At 27.1% G+C, this 21,982-nt stretch overlaps 15 non-coding genes across 15 annotated transcripts; 7 read left to right on the forward strand and 8 right to left on the reverse strand.

Moving 5' to 3' along the window:
* Nucleotides 1-424: 424 nt before the first annotated feature.
* On the forward strand, nucleotides 425-496 carry Trnae-uuc (transfer RNA glutamic acid (anticodon UUC)). Its single transcript has one exon. It is a non-coding gene; the product is annotated as a tRNA-Glu (tRNA).
* A 6-nt stretch (nucleotides 497-502) lies between these two features.
* Trnah-gug (transfer RNA histidin (anticodon GUG)) lies at nucleotides 503-574 on the forward strand. The gene has a single exon. It is a non-coding gene; the product is annotated as a tRNA-His (tRNA).
* Nucleotides 575-1,339: 765 nt separating this feature from the next.
* On the forward strand, nucleotides 1,340-1,411 carry Trnad-guc (transfer RNA aspartic acid (anticodon GUC)). The gene has a single exon. It is a non-coding gene; the product is annotated as a tRNA-Asp (tRNA).
* Nucleotides 1,412-1,846: 435 nt separating this feature from the next.
* On the forward strand, nucleotides 1,847-1,919 carry Trnar-ccu (transfer RNA arginine (anticodon CCU)). Its single transcript has one exon. It is a non-coding gene; the product is annotated as a tRNA-Arg (tRNA).
* Nucleotides 1,920-2,265: 346 nt separating this feature from the next.
* Nucleotides 2,266-2,338, reverse strand: Trnar-acg (transfer RNA arginine (anticodon ACG)). Its single transcript has one exon. It is a non-coding gene; the product is annotated as a tRNA-Arg (tRNA).
* Nucleotides 2,339-3,634: 1,296 nt separating this feature from the next.
* Trnav-aac (transfer RNA valine (anticodon AAC)) lies at nucleotides 3,635-3,707 on the reverse strand. The gene has a single exon. It is a non-coding gene; the product is annotated as a tRNA-Val (tRNA).
* Nucleotides 3,708-4,639: 932 nt separating this feature from the next.
* On the forward strand, nucleotides 4,640-4,712 carry Trnar-acg (transfer RNA arginine (anticodon ACG)). Its single transcript has one exon. It is a non-coding gene; the product is annotated as a tRNA-Arg (tRNA).
* Nucleotides 4,713-5,058: 346 nt separating this feature from the next.
* Trnar-ccu (transfer RNA arginine (anticodon CCU)) lies at nucleotides 5,059-5,131 on the reverse strand. The gene has a single exon. It is a non-coding gene; the product is annotated as a tRNA-Arg (tRNA).
* A 435-nt stretch (nucleotides 5,132-5,566) lies between these two features.
* On the reverse strand, nucleotides 5,567-5,638 carry Trnad-guc (transfer RNA aspartic acid (anticodon GUC)). The gene has a single exon. It is a non-coding gene; the product is annotated as a tRNA-Asp (tRNA).
* Nucleotides 5,639-6,402: 764 nt separating this feature from the next.
* On the reverse strand, nucleotides 6,403-6,474 carry Trnah-gug (transfer RNA histidin (anticodon GUG)). Its single transcript has one exon. It is a non-coding gene; the product is annotated as a tRNA-His (tRNA).
* Nucleotides 6,475-6,480: 6 nt separating this feature from the next.
* On the reverse strand, nucleotides 6,481-6,552 carry Trnae-uuc (transfer RNA glutamic acid (anticodon UUC)). Its single transcript has one exon. It is a non-coding gene; the product is annotated as a tRNA-Glu (tRNA).
* Nucleotides 6,553-9,970: 3,418 nt separating this feature from the next.
* Nucleotides 9,971-10,042, forward strand: Trnac-gca (transfer RNA cysteine (anticodon GCA)). Its single transcript has one exon. It is a non-coding gene; the product is annotated as a tRNA-Cys (tRNA).
* A 204-nt stretch (nucleotides 10,043-10,246) lies between these two features.
* On the reverse strand, nucleotides 10,247-10,318 carry Trnae-cuc (transfer RNA glutamic acid (anticodon CUC)). The gene has a single exon. It is a non-coding gene; the product is annotated as a tRNA-Glu (tRNA).
* A 5,111-nt stretch (nucleotides 10,319-15,429) lies between these two features.
* Nucleotides 15,430-15,501, forward strand: Trnae-cuc (transfer RNA glutamic acid (anticodon CUC)). Its single transcript has one exon. It is a non-coding gene; the product is annotated as a tRNA-Glu (tRNA).
* A 202-nt stretch (nucleotides 15,502-15,703) lies between these two features.
* Nucleotides 15,704-15,776, reverse strand: Trnac-gca (transfer RNA cysteine (anticodon GCA)). Its single transcript has one exon. It is a non-coding gene; the product is annotated as a tRNA-Cys (tRNA).
* Nucleotides 15,777-21,982: the final 6,206 nt, after the last annotated feature.

Raw genomic sequence — 21,982 nt, forward strand, 5'->3', positions numbered from 1 at the left:
AGAAATTGATGTTATTCGATAAGTTTTTCAATTCGATAGTTCAATAGTTACTACATTAACTTTCCAAATGTAGCTAATCATCTAAAATTTTAATCTTAGTTTAGTTACTGATCAAAAAGTTGTTATTTTAAATTTATTTAACAATAAATCGTTTGATGATGAAATATTGATTAAAAACTAACAAAAAACGAAACGGTTGTAAAAGTAGTATTTATTGTTTTTAATTTAGCAGTGTGTTTATTTAAAAAATAGAGAAATTAAAACCCAATTTATACAACGCATTCATCAATATATAAATATTAGAATTTTCACATACATAAAGTTCTAATCGACGCATTTCTTAATTGCAATGTGTGTAGTTTATTATTACGTCACCATGCATTTATTAGTAGAATAAATTTGCAATAAGCGTCATATGTACAAGTCCTACATGGTCTAGTGGTTAGGATTCCTGGCTTTCACCCAGGCGGCCCGGGTTCTATTCCCGGTGTAGGAACATTTGGCTGTAATCGTATAGTGGTTAGTACTTCACGTTGTGGCCGTGACAACCCAGGTTCGAATCCTGGTTACAGCACCTTTTTGTTATGCAGAATTTTAAGTATTAAAAAACAATAGTAATAAAAAATCAAGTAGGTACTTATTTCACTAATTTTAACAATAAAATACATATTATTTAAAAGTTATTTGTATAAAATTATTCAAGCAATAGTACAAGTGAGAACTAAATTTTCTGATTTTTACCAGGTTTAAGTGGAAAAAATTCCGACCTTCGGAAATATCAATAAAGTAGTAAAGCTGCTTTATAAACACTATACAATTTTTGTATAGTGTTTACGTAAATGAAAGTTTTATATATTTTTTTAAAATTATATTAGTACAAAAAGACGACATTTATCAAACTAAACAAAAAAGTATATGAGAAATATTGTGCGTTTATAAAAATAAGGTTTATGACTTTTAAAAAGTTATACTAATTTTTTTTTTAATAAATAATCGTAATAAAACTTTTTGAACTTAGTTCTTAATAAAACTTAACAAACTTGTATACGGATTTTTTCAAGGTTATTACACATTTTTGTGGTCCAATTTCTTTACTTCTTTTTAAAACAAAGTTTTATTAAATTTGTATTAGTAGAAATAAATTAATCACCATAAGTAGTTTTGAAAACAAAATAAATATTAAAGTTTGATTAAAAAGTCGTTAACTGTTTCAATACTGTCAGTACAAATTTCAAGGTAAAAAGCTCAAAAGTTTTTGATTTAAACAAGTATGCTTAAACCAAAGTGATGTTTGTAAGCATTGAAGGTTTATAAACGCATAAAGTCGTGGATTTACAAGTCCTCGTTAGTATAGTGGTGAGTATTCCCGCCTGTCACGCGGGCGACCGGGGTTCGATTCCCCGACGGGGAGGCTTTTATAATTTTGTTTAAAGATTTCTCTACTGTTGATAAAAAAAATGTAATTCCAAATGAATAAATTGAAAATTATTATTAGTTACTAGGCACTTAAACCATAACAACGACATTTTAGTATGTTAAATAAGTTATTAAAAATTAACAATAAATTTGTAATTTTATATATGCTGGCCTCAGTTTATTTCTAAATCTATGAGCTAATTTTGAAGACATAAGTGTGTTATCTTATCTTTAAGAGTGATAAAAAAGGTAGCCAAGTTAAGTAGTTTAGCTTCTTTACTTTTCAGTTCAATTTCTTTGGTTTGGTCTATAAAACATACATCGTTTGGTCATGTCTTGCCTTAGGCTGTTGTTATAAATTCTACATCAGGCAGACAGGCGACAAAAAAATATTACCTTTATATACTTTATGATTAGAGTTTGTACAACCGACTGCGTGGCCTAATGGATAAGGCGTCTGACTCCTAATCAGAAGATTCCGGGTTCGAGTCCCGGCGTGGTCTTTTTGTAATGTAATTTGAATTAACTCACAACTCAAATACTATCAATAATAAATGAGCATATTAATGATTTTTATATGCTTTAATAAATATATCTTCTGAATGAAATATATGGATGACTATCTTGTTATTGTAAATAATAAGTTATTGAAATTTGTATGCTGAAAAATTAAACTAACACCTTTTTTGCAATTTTTCTTCGCAAAATTCTAAATAAATACAAACTACCTTAACTATTTTAATAAAAGTATAAAGTATATGGTACATAAGTATAGAAATAAGTTATATAATCAAAATTCAAACAATTTACGTAATACTTTTATTTCGGTTCATTAAGTACCTTAAAATTTGACCACGATGGGACTCGAACCCACAATCTTCCGGTTCGTAGCCGGACGCCTTATCCATTGGGCCACGCGGCCGGTCTATTGAATGCTCGTGTGAGCGACTATAAATATTAAGTTTTAATGCGTGCGTGAAATATTCACTTCAAACTTTTCTCAAGTATGCAGCGCAATTAAAATAAATTCGGCTAAATGGTTACGTCACAATGATAATTGGCTGTTGACTGAGATTATATCGCTGTTAGTTCAGTTATAAGTCTTATTGGCTCAGAAGCTTATTAATGAACTCTTTTCGGTTGCTTCAATTTTACTTTGCTAGGAAAAAATGCTATTCAAAAAATTTTAATATTTTGATATTTAAAACTTAATACTAATCATAAAATTTATTACCAAACCAGTAAAACTTGATTATTATTTTGTACAGCAAAATTGATTACAATTAACGCCGAAAAACTTGCTTTCTGTCAGTATTGGAAACTATTTTTGGCCGTGTGTATATAGAATGTACAGGTCAAAATATAAAATTTTAAGGGCTATAATTAAGTATGTATTTTTAAAAACAAGTATAAGTCGTTATATGTTTTAACGAATTCCAATTACAATTAAAAACAAAATATAGTTGAAAAAAATTACAAAACTAGATTTATATATAAAATTAGACTTTACAGGTAAGTTACATATAAATACTTACTTTTTAAAAGGTACTTCAAGAAATGAAGAAAGTTTTAAGTGTTTTATAAGTATCTAAGTTTGAATTTTTTATCACTTTTTTATTAAAAGGTTGTGGTTTTTAAGATAGAATTTCGAATTATAAACCTACACGTGTCTTTGAAAGTGTAAATTCAAAATATATTTGTTCAAACAGAATGAAAAGTATCAAATAAAAGCAACGTTAATTTGATGCTAAGATGAAATTTTATTCTAGATCAAGTTAGCTGTTAAATATTATATAGAAGCCCTTGTCGGTTTGTTACTAGTTTATAAACGCAATTAGCTGGATTCCCGGACAATGCACTTTTGTCTGAAAATTGATTTAATGCTTAAAATTCACTGATCAGAAATAAAAACTGTTAAATTATTTTTATATTCTCCAAAATACTTTTATTTACTTTTAAACTGCTTTTACACAAATAATAGAAAAAGATATACACTGTAATAATATTTTTAGCTTAAAAACATATTATTACATTTAATGGCAAAATATAATAAAATTATTTATTGCACATATGTTAATATATGTAAATGGTTAAAGTTTGATAAAATTTTTTTTTTAGTAATGAATAAAACAGATGAAATAGATGGTAGTTAAATTATCTTAATTGTATAATTTGTGTTTTAGGCAGTTTAATCATAATTTTTTTTTGAACAAAAAACTGTTTCCGCCCGGGCTCGAACCGGGGACCTTTCGCGTGTTAGGCGAACGTGATAACCGCTACACTACGGAAACCGTTGACAAATTCCAGCTAATTGCGTTTATAAACTAGTAACAAACCGACAAGGGCTTCTATATAATATTTAACAGCTAACTTGATCTAGAATAAAATTTCATCTTAGCATCAAATTAACGTTGCTTTTATTTGATACTTTTCATTCTGTTTGAACAAATATATTTTGAATTTACACTTTCAAAGACACGTGTAGGTTTATAATTCGAAATTCTATCTTAAAAACCACAACCTTTTAATAAAAAAGTGATAAAAAATTCAAACTTAGATACTTATAAAACACTTAAAACTTTCTTCATTTCTTGAAGTACCTTTTAAAAAGTAAGTATTTATATGTAACTTACCTGTAAAGTCTAATTTTATATATAAATCTAGTTTTGTAATTTTTTTCAACTATATTTTGTTTTTAATTGTAATTGGAATTCGTTAAAACATATAACGACTTATACTTGTTTTTAAAAATACATACTTAATTATAGCCCTTAAAATTTTATATTTTGACCTGTACATTCTATATACACACGGCCAAAAATAGTTTCCAATACTGACAGAAAGCAAGTTTTTCGGCGTTAATTGTAATCAATTTTGCTGTACAAAATAATAATCAAGTTTTACTGGTTTGGTAATAAATTTTATGATTAGTATTAAGTTTTAAATATCAAAATATTAAAATTTTTTGAATAGCATTTTTTCCTAGCAAAGTAAAATTGAAGCAACCGAAAAGAGTTCATTAATAAGCTTCTGAGCCAATAAGACTTATAACTGAACTAACAGCGATATAATCTCAGTCAACAGCCAATTATCATTGTGACGTAACCATTTAGCCGAATTTATTTTAATTGCGCTGCATACTTGAGAAAAGTTTGAAGTGAATATTTCACGCACGCATTAAAACTTAATATTTATAGTCGCTCACACGAGCATTCAATAGACCGGCCGCGTGGCCCAATGGATAAGGCGTCCGGCTACGAACCGGAAGATTGTGGGTTCGAGTCCCATCGTGGTCAAATTTTAAGGTACTTAATGAACCGAAATAAAAGTATTACGTAAATTGTTTGAATTTTGATTATATAACTTATTTCTATACTTATGTACCATATACTTTATACTTTTATTAAAATAGTTAAGGTAGTTTGTATTTATTTAGAATTTTGCGAAGAAAAATTGCAAAAAAGGTGTTAGTTTAATTTTTCAGCATACAAATTTCAATAACTTATTATTTACAATAACAAGATAGTCATCCATATATTTCATTCAGAAGATATATTTATTAAAGCATATAAAAATCATTAATATGCTCATTTATTATTGATAGTATTTGAGTTGTGAGTTAATTCAAATTACATTACAAAAAGACCACGCCGGGACTCGAACCCGGAATCTTCTGATTAGGAGTCAGACGCCTTATCCATTAGGCCACGCAGTCGGTTGTACAAACTCTAATCATAAAGTATATAAAGGTAATATTTTTTTGTCGCCTGTCTGCCTGATGTAGAATTTATAACAACAGCCTAAGGCAAGACATGACCAAACGATGTATGTTTTATAGACCAAACCAAAGAAATTGAACTGAAAAGTAAAGAAGCTAAACTACTTAACTTGGCTACCTTTTTTATCACTCTTAAAGATAAGATAACACACTTATGTCTTCAAAATTAGCTCATAGATTTAGAAATAAACTGAGGCCAGCATATATAAAATTACAAATTTATTGTTAATTTTTAATAACTTATTTAACATACTAAAATGTCGTTGTTATGGTTTAAGTGCCTAGTAACTAATAATAATTTTCAATTTATTCATTTGGAATTACATTTTTTTTATCAACAGTAGAGAAATCTTTAAACAAAATTATAAAAGCCTCCCCGTCGGGGAATCGAACCCCGGTCGCCCGCGTGACAGGCGGGAATACTCACCACTATACTAACGAGGACTTGTAAATCCACGACTTTATGCGTTTATAAACCTTCAATGCTTACAAACATCACTTTGGTTTAAGCATACTTGTTTAAATCAAAAACTTTTGAGCTTTTTACCTTGAAATTTGTACTGACAGTATTGAAACAGTTAACGACTTTTTAATCAAACTTTAATATTTATTTTGTTTTCAAAACTACTTATGGTGATTAATTTATTTCTACTAATACAAATTTAATAAAACTTTGTTTTAAAAAGAAGTAAAGAAATTGGACCACAAAAATGTGTAATAACCTTGAAAAATCCGTATACAAGTTTGTTAAGTTTTATTAAGAACTAAGTTCAAAAAGTTTTATTACGATTATTTATTAAAAAAAAAATTAGTATAACTTTTTAAAAGTCATAAACCTTATTTTTATAAACGCACAATATTTCTCATATACTTTTTTGTTTAGTTTGATAAATGTCGTCTTTTTGTACTAATATAATTTTAAAAAAATATATAAAACTTTCATTTACGTAAACACTATACAAAAATTGTATAGTGTTTATAAAGCAGCTTTACTACTTTATTGATATTTCCGAAGGTCGGAATTTTTTCCACTTAAACCTGGTAAAAATCAGAAAATTTAGTTCTCACTTGTACTATTGCTTGAATAATTTTATACAAATAACTTTTAAATAATATGTATTTTATTGTTAAAATTAGTGAAATAAGTACCTACTTGATTTTTTATTACTATTGTTTTTTAATACTTAAAATTCTGCATAACAAAAAGGTGCTGTAACCAGGATTCGAACCTGGGTTGTCACGGCCACAACGTGAAGTACTAACCACTATACGATTACAGCCAAATGTTCCTACACCGGGAATAGAACCCGGGCCGCCTGGGTGAAAGCCAGGAATCCTAACCACTAGACCATGTAGGACTTGTACATATGACGCTTATTGCAAATTTATTCTACTAATAAATGCATGGTGACGTAATAATAAACTACACACATTGCAATTAAGAAATGCGTCGATTAGAACTTTATGTATGTGAAAAATTCTAATATTTATATATTGATGAATGCATTGTATAAATTGGGTTTTAATTTCTCTATTTTTTAAATAAACACACTGCTAAATTAAAAACAATAAATACTACTTTTACAACCGTTTCGTTTTTTGTTAGTTTTTAATCAATATTTCATCATCAAAAGATTTATTGTTAAATAAATTTAAAATAACAACTTTTTGATCAGTAACTAAACTAAGATTAAAAGTTTAGATGATTAGCTACATTTGGAAAGTTAATGTAGTAACTATTGAACTATCGAATTGAAAAACTTATCGAATAACAGCAATTTCTTATAGCTCGTAAGAATTATTAAAAATATTTTTGACTGATTGCTTAGTAAACTTTCGATTTTGACTTAATAAGAAAATTTATTTACTTGTTTACTTTTTAAGTTAATGTTTTTTAATAGTTTAAGCATTATAGATTTAGCCCATTTTACCTCACAATTCAACAACAGCATAACTATTATACATAAAAAAAATTTCAACTACAGATATGTAATTTTTTATAAACACTAAGTTTTAAATTAACCTATAAGTTAATACTCAAACAATATTCACATTTATATAAACTTGCTTTTATCAATTTAGAGTTTATACTACAGGATGATTTACACAGAAAAACAGCACCTTCAAACATTTTTTAAAAATTAATAGTTTTGTAAAAACATCTAATAAAGCCATATGGAAGAAAAAATTTTCAAGCCTGAATTTATTAGCATTTTGAAGAAATCATTATAGATACATATTCCCTTTCATTTTTAAAAAAAATTAATTTAAATTTTCAAGAAATACACTTTTAAAAGTTACAAACAGCTTGTATGAAACGGACTTTTGAAATAAAACCGTATAGAAATTTATGATCAAAATTAAAAAAACTTTTCATTGTATTACTCCTTAACTTTTTCATTTCAGACCGTAATTCCTAATTATCATACTTCAAAGCTTAATTCACAATAAAAATTAGAATAACATTTGTTTAGAATTATAATAACTAATATCTAGCTTGCACTGTAATTAAAATTAAATTTAGTTTATAAATTAAGAAAAAAAAAATCATTTAGTAATTTTTTGCAATTAAAGAGCACGTAAAAAAATTATTAACCAAAAACCAATCTATCTCCTCAAACTTGCTGCTTTTTAGAACAAGACTAAATCTTTAACTTTCTAAAGTATTAGTAGTAAAAGGAAAAACTAAAGTATAAAAATGATTGTTGAGCAATAACACTTCATTATAAAAAAAAAAAAACTTAGCTCTAAGTTTATATTTGTTAATAAACATAAACTAAATATCAAAACAAGATGAATTCCAAGCACTTAAAAACATTAATTTAGCAAATTTAACAGGAAAATTTTATAGTTTGTGTGATTGACGCTAAAAATACACATGGTTCACATAAGACAGTACTTTTTTTAAATAAGCATTGAGTTACAAACTTTAAAATAACACTACTTTTATCAAAGTTGAAACGTTTTAAATTTTTATAATAATTTTTATTTTAATACTTTATTTTGCAACTATAATTTAATAAAAAAAGTAGTGAACTTGCTAATTTATTTATTAACTTTGTTCGTGTTAACAGGGAAAAAATTAGATTAATTTACAACATTAGTTTAATTCAATCATACTAAACTATAGCTTAACTTTTAATAAATTAACATACACTTCGTTAAAACAACTATTTAAGTTCTTATCGTTACGTCATAATGCTTTTGGTAAACGTAGTAAACACCATTATGTCGCATTTATACATGATCTAGGACTTCTAGCTTTCATCCAAGCGGCCCGGGTTCGAATGACATTGTAGTAATTTTTAAATAAATTTTAGTTCTATCAATTCTTTTTCAAAGTTTTTGTTTCTCATTATGTTTTTTTATTACTATGCAGTAGTGTCAGTATTATACACGAATTTTTAAAAACATGCACTGTTTAAAACTAAATAAATGTTATATAACTAGTATAAATAGAAAGATTATTCATAAAATTTGCTTAGATCCAATAAATTTAAAGTGAAATATATAAATATATATATATAAATGTGTGTACCAAGAGTTCTGCAAAACCTCTGCTTATCTTTAAGTAATTGTGTTTAATATTTGCTTAGTTACATTTCATTTAAAATTTAATTTTTCAGCTTAATAGTCTAATTCTATTTCAAAAATTAAAATAGATGTGCTTTAAATAATGTTATCTATATTTCTAAAGTAAATTAAAGCTTTATATTGAAATAATAAAATTTGTTGTAAATGTTAAATAAGGTTCACTTAGTACTATAAAATTTTTATATAACATTCCTAAAAATTACTTGATATTATAAAAGTTAAAGATTTTGATATAAAGTTTTAGTAAATAAGTAAAAAGTTTAGCTTAATTAAAGCTGTAGAAATTGTTATAAAAGTTGTAATTATTTTTTAACTTTAGAACTAATTTTATAAACGTTGTACTTTATGTTATAAATTTAGTAGCTAATGTAAAAAAGGCATTACTTTATGTTTTAAAGATTGTAAATAATGTTCTAAAGATACGCTAAATGTTTTTAATACTATTCATGTTGTATTAAAAAGTTTTAAAAATTTTTAAAAATCTTCGTAAAGTTAAAAAAAGTAAACTTATGTTATAAAGTTGTACTTAGATTTATAAAATGTTGCACTAAATATTATAAAAATCATGTTTATGTTTTAAACTGTATACTAAATTGTAAAAAAAAATTGTACTCGATGTAGTGAATATTGTATTTATTGCTATTAAGTTGTTTTTTGTATCGAATAGTAGATGAGTTTTTTTTATTAGTTTAAATGAGTAAATGTTAAAAATTTTGTAAATATTATTATTAAAATTGTACTTAACTTTATTAAAAGTAGAATGTTATAAAAGTTCACTTGAAAATTTAAAATTTGTAAACAATGGAGTAAAAGTTGCACTAAATGATATAAAACACTTATTAAAATATATAGGAAGTTGTCAATAATGTTTTAAAAATTCATTTGATGTTATAAAAACTTTACTCAATGCTAAAATTGTGTTTAATGTTATAAATGTTGTAGTTTGTGTTATTAGTTATTTTTTTCTTTAATTTGAATAATAAGTTAGTTTATGTATTTTATAGTTTTAAAAGTTAAACTTAATTTCATGCATAAAAATTTTTTGTTATTACTTTTAAATAAGTATAAAAATATAAATAAGTAAACAGTAGGCAGTGCAATTACATAAAAATTGTGTAGCATTTTGCTTCAAGCTAGACATAAAAGATATTTATAATTTAGTTATACGCCTTCTTGACGCACGGGGACATAGCTCAGTGGTAGAGCAATCGACTGCAGATCGATAGGTCCTTGGTTCAAATCCGAGTGTCCCCTCTATTTTTAAAATTTATTGAAAAAATTTAAAAATAAATTATAGTAGGTGCCTTTTAATAATAAGAGCAGATAAATGCTGACTAGCTTGACTATTTATAATACTAAAGCCATAACGAATACAGGTAAATAAATTAAATAAAACAATAAATACAAGTAAGTTTATATCAAACTTTGAGAGTACTTGTTACTTCAATACTAAAAAATTTCCCAGACCGGGAATCGAACCCGGGCCGCGTGGGTGAGAGCCACGAATCCTAACCACTAGACCACCTGGGAGGACGTCTGAAATGAAGAAAAAGCATTTATATAGACTCTAAGTAGCGCTAAAGGTTATAAAAAGTTTATTTCTACCGAAAACTATCAAGATATTTTGATTTTTTTATGTTGTTGTTGGTCGTGTAGGGAAGTTAATTGTTTGTTAATTATTTAAAACAAGACTTTTATAGATTCTTAGAGAAAAAATAAAAAGTATTGATTATTAATGTATTTTTTAGTTAACGTACTGTAATAAAACTATATATATATATATACATATAAACATTAAAAAATAGAACAAAAAAAAGATAAAATTTTTTCATCAACTTTAATAATCATAATTTATAGTATATATCATTTAAATTTTAAAATAACAACAAGTCTATTGAACAAATATAACAACTTTTTATTATAATTTTACATTATTTTATTAGACAAATATCAGTTATATTCTATTGGATATGAGTTTTATTAAATCTAGGTTTATATTGACTGATTTTTTTTTCGATATAACAGTGTAAAAGTATAATAAAATGTTGTTTTATTAGACTTGATGTTAAATATCATGATATTTTGGTCAGGGGTGCGCAAATTTTATCTCTAAAAATCCCTAAATTAAAACTCTTGGCCGCAAATTTTTCGGGGTCATTTTCTCGGAAATTTAAAAAAATTACTTAAAATCTATCTCCAACTTCATTTTCAAGCAATCTTCTTCAAACTTTAGAAAATGTTTCTTACATTACACGAAAAAAACGTTACTTATGAATTGAGATAATTAAAATTAATAAAAATTTTATAAAAAAATAAAAAAAAGTCTTTTTTTTTAAATAAAATATTTTTTTACTTTATAATATTAGTTATAATTATATAATATATTTATATATATATATATATATATAATAATTAAATATAATTTAAAATATATATATATATATATATTTATTTATTTATATAAAAACTATAATTCAAACAGCTGTTTCACACATTGATTTGTAAAATTTCATGTGATCTTCAGTGAGTTGTAGTTTATTATAATAGTGAACAGAAATTTCGATTTTAGAATTTTTTATAGTAATTATGACGTAGTAATGGTACAGTTTATTGTACGATTAGTTGAATTTGAAATACGCTGTAAATGTTATTCTATGCTTTTTAGGAAAGTTTAAAAAGGTTATTTTGGAAAAATGTTTTAAGCTATTAGAAAAAATTTTTAGGCTATTGGAAAAATGTTATAAAATGCTATAAAATACTCGTGTTTGCCGCTTCGATTTTATTTTGTTTTAATATTTAGTTGGTTTTAATTTTGTTGAAAAAGTATTTTTGATAATGGATGCATATGTTTTGTCTTTCGCTTTTCTTGTTTAGTGTTACGTTCTTATCTGATTTTTCGATTTCTATTTTTCTAAGTTACAAAGTTTGCAGCCGAATTTAGTATTGAATTTTAATTTTGTCCTGTTTAATATTTCCCATTTAATTTTGTAGTCTGTATTGTTATCTTTTAAGTTCCATATGTAATTCGCTAGTTCTGTTGTGTGTCTTTTGTTAATATTGTTGAATGATGATTTGTGGTTTCTGTATCTTTGTTTAAAGGTATTTCCTGTCGACCCTATATACTGCTTTGTTGTTTTATTTGATGTTACTGTTGCTTTATAAATTATATTTGACACTAGGCATTCGTTATTTAAAGGGCAAGGTTCTTTACGGCAATTACAAAGTTTATCTTTTATGGTGCTTTTATCGTCTATATTGCTTTTGTTTAATATTTTGTTGTTGTGAGCTATTATTTTACTTCTGAAATTATTTGTGCAAGTGTAAGTTATTTTGATTGTGTTTCGGTTGAATATTTTATGGAATGGGTGGTTTTCGTCAAATGATGTAGTAATCAGGTTTAAGAATTGTTTGCCTATTTTTGAACTTATATTTAGACTGAATGGTGGGTTGAAACACCTATTCTATTACTTATGAATTTAGATAATTAAAATTAATAAAAATTTTATAATAAAATAAAAAAAAGGTTTTTTTTTTTATCAAATAAAATATATTTTTACCACTAATTTTTGAATTCACAAGTAATATTATTTTGTTATTGTATAAAGATTAAACTGTTAAAGTTTGAAGAAGATTGCTTGAAAAATGTAGGAGGAGATACATTTCAAACAAACTAGCCTTTTTTCGCTGTTTTAGTTTTTCCTTCCAATAGGTAACCTATTATGCGGCCCGACTTTGACTGGTCATATCTCAAAAAATAATTCGATTTTTTTAAATTTATTAAAAGCATCTTAAAGCTTAAAAAAATCTTTCAAATAAGATCAACTTCTAAAAAACATGGCATAAATCCCCTATGGCCTTAAACTACAAATAAATAGTCAACTAAGTATTACTATCAATACCTCAAAACATTTTACTCTGTGCAATTTCTAAATAATGTTCAATATCTATTTCATATCATAAAAAAAAATTGTATAAAACTCAAAATAACTCATACTTTAAGTTTGTTGCAGCTTTTAATATACTATATCTATCTTTTATATAAAAATGTTAAATCTTTAGTATTAAAGTTGAAAGTTTGAAATTTTTTGTAGAAGAAACCTAAAGAGCTAGTTTTTTTTTAACTTCTACATTTTTACCTATATTACAATATAAAATTGTAAAAATAAGTCTTAATAGATGAAGAAAATCTTAAATATAAACAAAATTAAAATTAAAAATTTCATACCACTTGAACTGCAGTCTTGAGTAATAGCAATATCTGGTGGTGGTCTGCAGTTTTTCAGTTCAAGGTTTTGAACTTCAGATAATTTTCCTACCTGACATATTTTTATACTTGCAACCTTCCATACAATATTACTTAACATATTTTTTTAAATAATAGTCTAAAAATTTGATGTTTACTCTTTCTTTAGTATTATAAAACATATTAATAAAAAACAAAATACAATTAACTTTGAAGATATTAGGATTGCCTTGCCACTCTTTGAGTCAAAATAACTGTCCTGAATTAGTTTAAAAATGTCATGTGTCATCATAAGCACTTTAAATTTTTTACAGAATTTTTTTAATGTTTTTAAACTAATAGAAACTAAGCTTTATAACAAAGCTTTTAAAACCACTAAATCTACCCTGAGTTAAAAAAAAACAAATCTATCTTTAGTCAGCCTGAGCTTAAAAATACTTATAACATTCTGAGTTGTCATGATTTTACTGAGTCATACTAAAGTTTTCTAAAACTTCATAAGATCCTGAGTTATCCTGAGTGTGTGGAAAAATTTTACTAAATGTTTCTGATACAAAACAAATAGTTTGAAAGATAAATTTTTTAAGGTCAACTTTTTCATACTTTTAAAAATGCACAAAAAATATACCTTTTAATTTATCTTAAAGTCAGTTTTTCTAAGATCTTTAGGGAATAGCATTTTTTTAAATACTACAAAACAGTTGGTAGAAAGAATATTTTTTAAATATCATTTAAAATTTGATTTAAAACAAAATAAATTTAAATTCAAAATTAATCAGTTATGTTTTTTTAGACTAAAAATTGATTGTAAAAATTCTGTTTTACAAGTTGCTATAATTTATTCATGTTGTGACTAAGGAAATTTAAAAATAACTTGCTACAAAAGTTGATTAATTTTTAAATAATACTGCTGATAAAAAAACAAAGTTTGATTTGTTTGTTATCTTATAAAAAAAAATTAAAATAAAAATAATTTTAGTTAATTAAAACAACTGTTTTTGTATAGTGAGATTAAAACTGTAATCACGGTATGAACTGTTTGTTTATTATTTATTTGAATTTATTTTTTTATTTTTTTCTGTTTTTTGCTATTTTTCTTTTAAATTATGTTGTTAATATCTTTTATTCTTAAAATCAATTTATTTTTATTTTATTAGCAGTTGTTTATTGCTATTTTTTATACAGTTAGTTTATTCTTGAATCATTATCACTAGAAAAACAGTTTTAGCTTTTATGGTTTGTTATCAAAATGTTAGCATTTGTCCTTGTAAAAAAATCTGTCATAAGGTTATACTACTGCGGTGCACTAACTAGTGGCGTACTGTTTGAGTCTAAGTTCTTATAAAAGATTATGAAGTTATAACATTTTTCCTTATGGAGTTTTTCATCAACATCAGTGCGCATTTGCAGTTACGCACTGAATCAGTGTACTGGGTAATTTTCCTATTGTCACTAATTGGTATTCGAAATTTCGTTTTACTTTTCGAATAGTAGAAAAACATAGTTGAAAAAAGAGAAATTAAGAAAAAAAAAACAATAAAGGATAAAGATATTGCATTTTTTTTTTACTTCTTTTTTTTTTTGGTGGCACGCATGGGCCAGTGTCCCTCCCCACGCTACGCCCCTGTTATATATGATTTAAAATTTAGAATAACATCAAGTCTATTGAACAAATAAAACAATATTTTATTATACTTTTACACTGTTATATCGAAAAAAAATCAGTCAATATAAACCTAGATTTAATAAACTTATATCCAATAGAGCAGTGCTTCTGAAATGGGGTTCCGCGGAACCCTAGGGTTCCGCGACGCCTCTCAGGGGTTCCGCGAAGCCTTTCGAAGTTTAAAATTTTATGTAAAAATTTTAAATTTTATTTAAAATTTAAGTTAGGGGTTTCCGCGGAAAGTTTGATCTTTGGAAAAGGGTTCCGCCACTAGAATAAGGTTCAGAAGCACTGCAATAGAGTATAACTGATATTTGTTTAATATAATAATGTAAAAGTATAATAAAAAGTTGTTATATTTGTTCAATAAACTTGTTGTTATTTTAAATTTTAAATCATATATACTTTAAATTATGATTATTAAAGTTAATGAATAAATGTTTTTCTCTTTTTTTGTTTCTATTTTTTTAAAGTATATATACATATATATATATGTTGTTATTACAGTACGTTAACTAAAAATAACATTAATAATCAATACTATAAATTTTTCTCTAAGCATTTATAAAAATCTCGTTTTAAATAATTAACAAACATTTAACTTCCCTACACGACCAACAACAACATAAAAAAAATCAAAATATTTTGATAGTTTTCGGTAGAAATAATTTTTTATAACCTTTAGCGCTACTTGGAGTCTATATAAATGCTATTTCTTCTTTTCAGACGTCCTCCCAGGTGGTCTAGTGGTTAGGATTCGTGGCTCTCACCCACGCAGCCCGGGTTCGATTCCCGGTCTGGGAAATTTTTTAGTATTGAAGTAACAAGTACTCTCAAATTTTGATATAAACTTAATTGTATTTATTATTATATTTATTTACCTGTATTCGTTATAGCTTTAGTACTATATTATAATCAAGCTAGTCAGCATTTATCTGCTCTTATTAATAAAAAACACTTTTACTATAATTTATTTTTGAATATTTTCAAGAAATTTTAAAAATAGAGGGGACACTCGGATTTGAGCCAAGGACCTATCGATCTGCAGTCGATTTGCTCTACCACTGAGCTATATCCCCATGCGTCAAAAAAGCGTATAACTAATTTATAAATAAGTTTTGTGTTTAGCTTGAAGCAAAATGCTACACAATGTTTCTTTAGTTGCACTGCATACTGTTAATAACAATTGCAGACCACAATACAGAATAATTAAATGTAAAGAAATTATAAATTTAAAGGAGTTCTAAATGCTTTACGAAACACTTGTTTAAAAAGAAATATTTATTAAACATTTTATTTTGTTTTATAAAAACAAAATAAAACTAAGCCTAAAAATCAACTTAGTAAAAATAAAATTATATTGATTAAAACATAACTCAAAAGTAAATACTTATTCTAAAATGATAACGAAAAATTAATAAGCATGAAATTAAGTTTAACTTCTAAAACTATAAAATACATAAACTAATTTATTACTCAAATTAAAGAAAAAATTTACTAATAACACAAACTACAACATTTATAACATTAAACACAATTTCAAACATTTGGTACAATTTTTACAAGATCAAATGAATTTTTAAAACATTATTGACAACTTCCTATACATTTAAATAAGTGTTTTTATATCATTTAGTGCAACTTTTACTCCATTGTTTACCAAATTTTAAATTTTCAAGTGAACTTATATAACATTCTACTTTTAATAAAGTTAAGAACAACTTTAATAATAATATTTACAAAATTTTTAATAGTTACTCATTTAAACTAAGAAAAAAAAAAGCTTATCTACTATTCGATACAAAAAACAACTTAATAGCAATAAATACAATATTCACTACATCGAGTACAATTTTTTTTCACAATTTAGTTTACAGTTTAAAACATAAACATGACTTTTATAATATTTAGTGCAACATTTTATAAATCTAAGAACAACTTTATAACATAAAGTATACTTTTTATAACTTTCAGAAGAGCTTTTTTAATTTGAAAAAAAATTTATAACAACATGAAAAGCATTAAAAACATTTAGCGTATTTTTCGGAGAATCATTTACAATTTTTGAAACATAAAGTAATGACTTTTTTACATTAGTTACTAGTTTTTTAACATAAAGAATTTCATTTATAAAATTAGTTTCAAAATTTAAATCAATCACTACAATTTTTGTAACAATATCTACAGCTTTAAAAAGTAAAAATTTTTACACATTTACTAAAATTTTATAACAAAACGTATAACTTTTATATATCAAGTAATTTTTCAGAACATTGAATGAATTTTTTTTAACGTTTTGTAACCCTTATTAAACTTTTACAACAAGCTTAATAATTTCAAAGCAAGTTTTAATGTACTTCAAAAAGCATAGATAACATTATTTTAAGCTGTTGTAAAATAAAGCACATCTAAAATAATATATACAATAGCTTAAGTTTCAACTATTTAGCTGAATAATTAAAAAATTTTATATAGGGTAACTAAGCAAATTTTAAACACAATTTCTTTAAAATAAGCAGAGTTTTTGCGGAGCTTTTGATACACACGCTAATATACATATATATACATATGCATGAACGTGTGTATCTTCCACTGTGTAGAGAAAATATTAAGAATTGTATATATATTCAAAAAATTCATGTATCAATTACGACAAAAAATTATTCTATGCTTTTCAAGATGATTTGAAGAAAGTTTTATTGGTGATTTTTACCAAAAAAACTTAAAATTAACGTAAAATGATTTAAAGACTAAAAAAACTTCCGTAAAACTTTCTTCAAATCGTTTAGAAAAGCGTAAAATATTTTTTTGTTATAGTTTGCACATAAAGAAAAGTTTCCAACTTAATCTATCTTTGATTTATTTTTGTAGTTGGCAACTATTAATTAATAAAACTGTTCTACTTCGTTTTTGTTTATTTTAATAATACAAAATAGCTGGGTTAAAAAAAAATTTCAAGTGACTTTGAAACTTTTCTTGTATGATTACAAATGAAGTGATCTCAAAAAATGTTTTATGTAAAAAATAAAAATAAAGATAAAGATTGTACATTAAAATTAAATCTATTGGTTTTATAAAACTCTAATTACCAGTCCTCTTTATTACAAGTTTATGGTTTTATGGTAGCATAATACTCAGAAGTTTAGACTAAGAAAAATCTTTTAATTTAACACAATCAAAATTTTATTTTAAGTTTTACTAAAATGATATATCATTATACTTGTTTTGTAAGTATAGATTTGATATGCATTATTATAACCTTTTACAGATTTTTATGGTTTGAAAATAATTTAAAATTTCAATGTCTCAGTTTTATGATTTAAACATTTCTAAATATAAATCTTAATAGTATTATTGAAAAAAAAATTTAAAAGCTTTTTTAACATAATGAACAAAATAAGTTAAATGCAATACATAAGTTTAGAATTTATACAAGCTTTAAATGCTTGTATAAAAAGAGATAAATGATTTCGGAATATATTTTTGAAAATATTCATTCATTAGGTAAAAATCTGTTGAATAACTTAATATGATGGATTTCCTTTTGCACAAATAGTAAACATTTAAAATGTTATTTACTAAGAAAATTTAATTATTGATTGTTAATAAATTTGTTATACCATATCTCTTTTTCAATCAACTATAATACAAAAACAAGTTTTATTTACAACTTTCATATAAATTATAATAAAATGAAATTGTAAATATTCTATTACTAAACATCATAAGTTTTTTCTATTAATTTTTTGATATTAAAACCATATGTTAATTATGAAAGTAATAAAAAATGATATTTTTGGTATAGTCAAAGAACAACAAATAAAGTCGAAAACATTTATACTAGAAACTTTTTGTAGAATAATTAGACTATAGCTCATTTTAGTGTTTATGTTTATACTTGTTTTCATTTCAGATTTTACATTATTAATAAATTATTAAACTAAATTGACAAGGAGTTATTCTTCATGTAAAATTTTATTCAATATATGTGAAAGTAAAATGGTTGTAGTAAAGTGCCCAATCCGTAGATGCGAGTTCTAGACGCAAGATCTATCCAGTGATGTAGTGAGTAGCCTTCTCAACCTCCACAAAGTGGAGCATCAGCAAGATTCTGGGTTATCCAATAATGAAGTAATGTCAAATGCATCTCAATTGATTCGACCAAGGGTTGACCGGGGGATCAGCCAAGAGACATGGCTTGCTTTCATTCGGAGGTGGGAGGCATTCAAGATTGGTTCGAATATAAGAAACCAAAATGCAAGCATACAGCTTTTTCAGTGTGCGCAGGACAAGCTTGGCGATCTTATGTTAGCAAGTGATCCTCGACTGATGGCCAAATCAGAAACTTACGTTGCTAAACTGATGGAATCGATTGCAGTCATAAAAGTTGCTATTGGTGTAAAGAGAGCAGAACTTATGAACCTACATCAGGACCATGATGATCCGTTTATAACGTTTGCCACACGTGTACGAAGCAAAGCAGAAACCTGCAATTTCACTACAGTCAGTGAGTGTGACTGTGGGAAAAGCAATGTGACGAGTTACACAGAAGAAACAATAAAAGACGTGATGCTAGATGGCGTTTGGGACGATGACACAAGAAGAGAAGTTCTCAGTACTGAAGATATCTTATCCAGGTCATCATTTGATACAATTTCCTTTATTGAAAGTAAAGAAATGGGACTCCATGCGACTGAGAATTTGCGGACTATATCTGCAGTCTCTTCCTTTCAACGTCAGAAGAAGGGACGTGTCAACATAGGAGATAAGTCCCAACATGTTCCTTGCCAGAACTCTAAAAAGCTTTTCTATCCTTTCAACGAAAACGGTAACCAAAATAAAAAGCCTTTCAGATATTGTTTATCTTGTTGGCGTAGTCGATAAAAAAAATTAACACTTTTTAAATCCAAGCTGATCATTCTGATTTTATGCAACAAGATACCCAAATAATGTCACTACACGCAAGTAAAAGAATCATGTTGAATAACATAATACTCAGCAAAAAGTCCTTGCGTAAAGCCAAGGCAACGACTGATCATCCTCGTGCATCAGTCAAGACTGCTAGACATGGCACAAACAAGTTTGCATGGGTAAGTGCTTTAGCTGATACTGGAGCACAGTCGAACCTTTGGGGGTGGAAAAACTTTCAGGAGGCTGGTTTTTATAAGAAGGATCTAATGCCTGTATCCGTCACAATTCGGGCTGCCAATAAAATTCCTATTAACATTCTAGGGGCTTTAAAAGCGATTTTTAGCGGAATGTCTCCAAAGAAGGAGGTTATCAGATGTGATGGAATTGTTTATGTAAGCAATTCAGTGACTGGATTCTTTCTCTCGTATGAAACCATGGTTGACCTCCTGATTATTAATAAGGATTTTCTCACCATTGGATCTCAACTGCCTCATCAGCATTCTGAAGTTGCTGTAAGTTCAAATGAAAATGATCCGAATAAACTGGACTCGCATAAAGATGTGACCTGTGATTACCCGCCAAGGAGTAGAGTGCCAGACCGACCAAACAAACTTCCGTTTGAGCCAACAAATACAAACGTGAGCAAAATGCGTGATTGGCTCCTACATAGGTACGCAGCTTTAACGTTTAATGTATGTCCACATAAATTACTTCAGCAAATGAGTGGGCCTCCTTTTGAGATACATTTGGAGAATGATGCTAAACCACGTGCTTGTCATACACCAGCTCACGTGCCAATTCATTCAAACAGGTTGAAGCAGATCTCATTCGAGATGTGAGGTTGGGTGTCTTGGAACGTGTCCCATTTGGTGAACCTGTAAGCTGGTGTCACCGCATGGTGGTCACCAGGAAACAGGATGGGTCACCTAGGAGGATAGTAGATCTCTCACCACTTAACACAAGTATTGCAAGGGGGAGACGTGCGCTACAGATACTCCGTTTAAACTAGCGCGCAGAATTCCAAAGGGAACGTTCAAGACTGTAACAGACGCATGGAACGGGTATCATGGAGTTCCACTGAGAGAAAGTGATAAACACCTCACTACATTTATCACTCCGTTTGGCAGGTTCCGATATACTAAAGCACCTCAAGGCTTTGTATTAACTGGTGATGGTTACAATCGACGATTTGCAGCTATTTTATCTGATTTTGAAAGAAAGGAGAGATGTGTTGATGACACTATATTTTTTGATTTAGAATTAGAGTGTCAATGGTGGCGAACAACAGATTTTCTGTCAAAAGTTAGCAATGCAGGCATCATTCTAAATCCTAAAAAGTTCCAGTTTTGTCAAAAGTCCGTTGATTTTGCTGGATTTAGAATTTCTGATGAACGTATAGAACCTTTGCCCAAATATCTTGATTTACGCAATTTCCCAACCCAAAAGTCTGCCACAGATATACGTAGCTGATTTGGTCTGATAATTTAAGTCGCAAATTATGCCAAACTTCGTAAAGTTATGGCACCGTTTAGAGATTTTCTCAGACCAAAATGTAAGTTTATGTGGACAGAAAAATTAAACCAATTATTTAATGAATCAAAAGAGATAATCATTGACGCAATAAAGAGCGGTGTTCAAATTTTTGATCTTGGGAAACTGACTTGTCTTAGACCAGACTGGTCAAAGCAAGGATTGGGCTACTTCCTTATGCAGAAACACTACAAATGCAATAGCCGGTTACCAGATTGCTGCACCACCGGCTGGAAAGTGACGCTTGCAGGTTCAAGGTTTCTCAATGGGGCAGAAAAGAATTATGCTGCCATAGAAGGGGAGTCGCTTGCTATTGCTTGGTCATTAGAACAGACAAAGTATTTCACTAAGGGCTGCAAAGATCTTGTGGTTGTTACGGATCATAAACCACTGGTAAAGATTTTTGGTGATCGCATCTTAAACGAAATTCACAACACGCGCATTTTTAGGCTCAAACAACGTACATTGCCATGGCTTTTTCAAGTGCATTACATGCCAGGTAAAACTAATCTAGCGGCAGATGCTGCATCGCGTTATCCAAGCTCGATTAATGAAGTGAATTCACATGACAGTGATTTGACTGACGAATCACTTCTAATTGCTTCATTGAGTAATGAAGTATGCCATTCAATGGCAATAACTTGTGAGGAAATTGTAGAAAAGACACTAAATGACAAAGTTCTATCAAGAGTATTCAGGTGTATTGAGGAAGGTCGAATCTTGAAACATGATGAATCTTTGTCAGCGTATTTTAGATACGATGATGCATTGTACTTAAGTAATGGGGTTACACTTTACAAGGACAGAGTAGTAATCCCCGTCAGTTTACGATATCGGGTCCTCA

The sequence above is a fragment of the Thalia democratica genome, unplaced genomic scaffold (genome assembly GCF_965202585.1).
Source record: "Thalia democratica unplaced genomic scaffold, ktThaDemo2.hap1.1 HAP1_SCAFFOLD_527, whole genome shotgun sequence".
Classification (NCBI taxonomy): Eukaryota; Metazoa; Chordata; class Thaliacea; order Salpida; family Salpidae; genus Thalia; species Thalia democratica.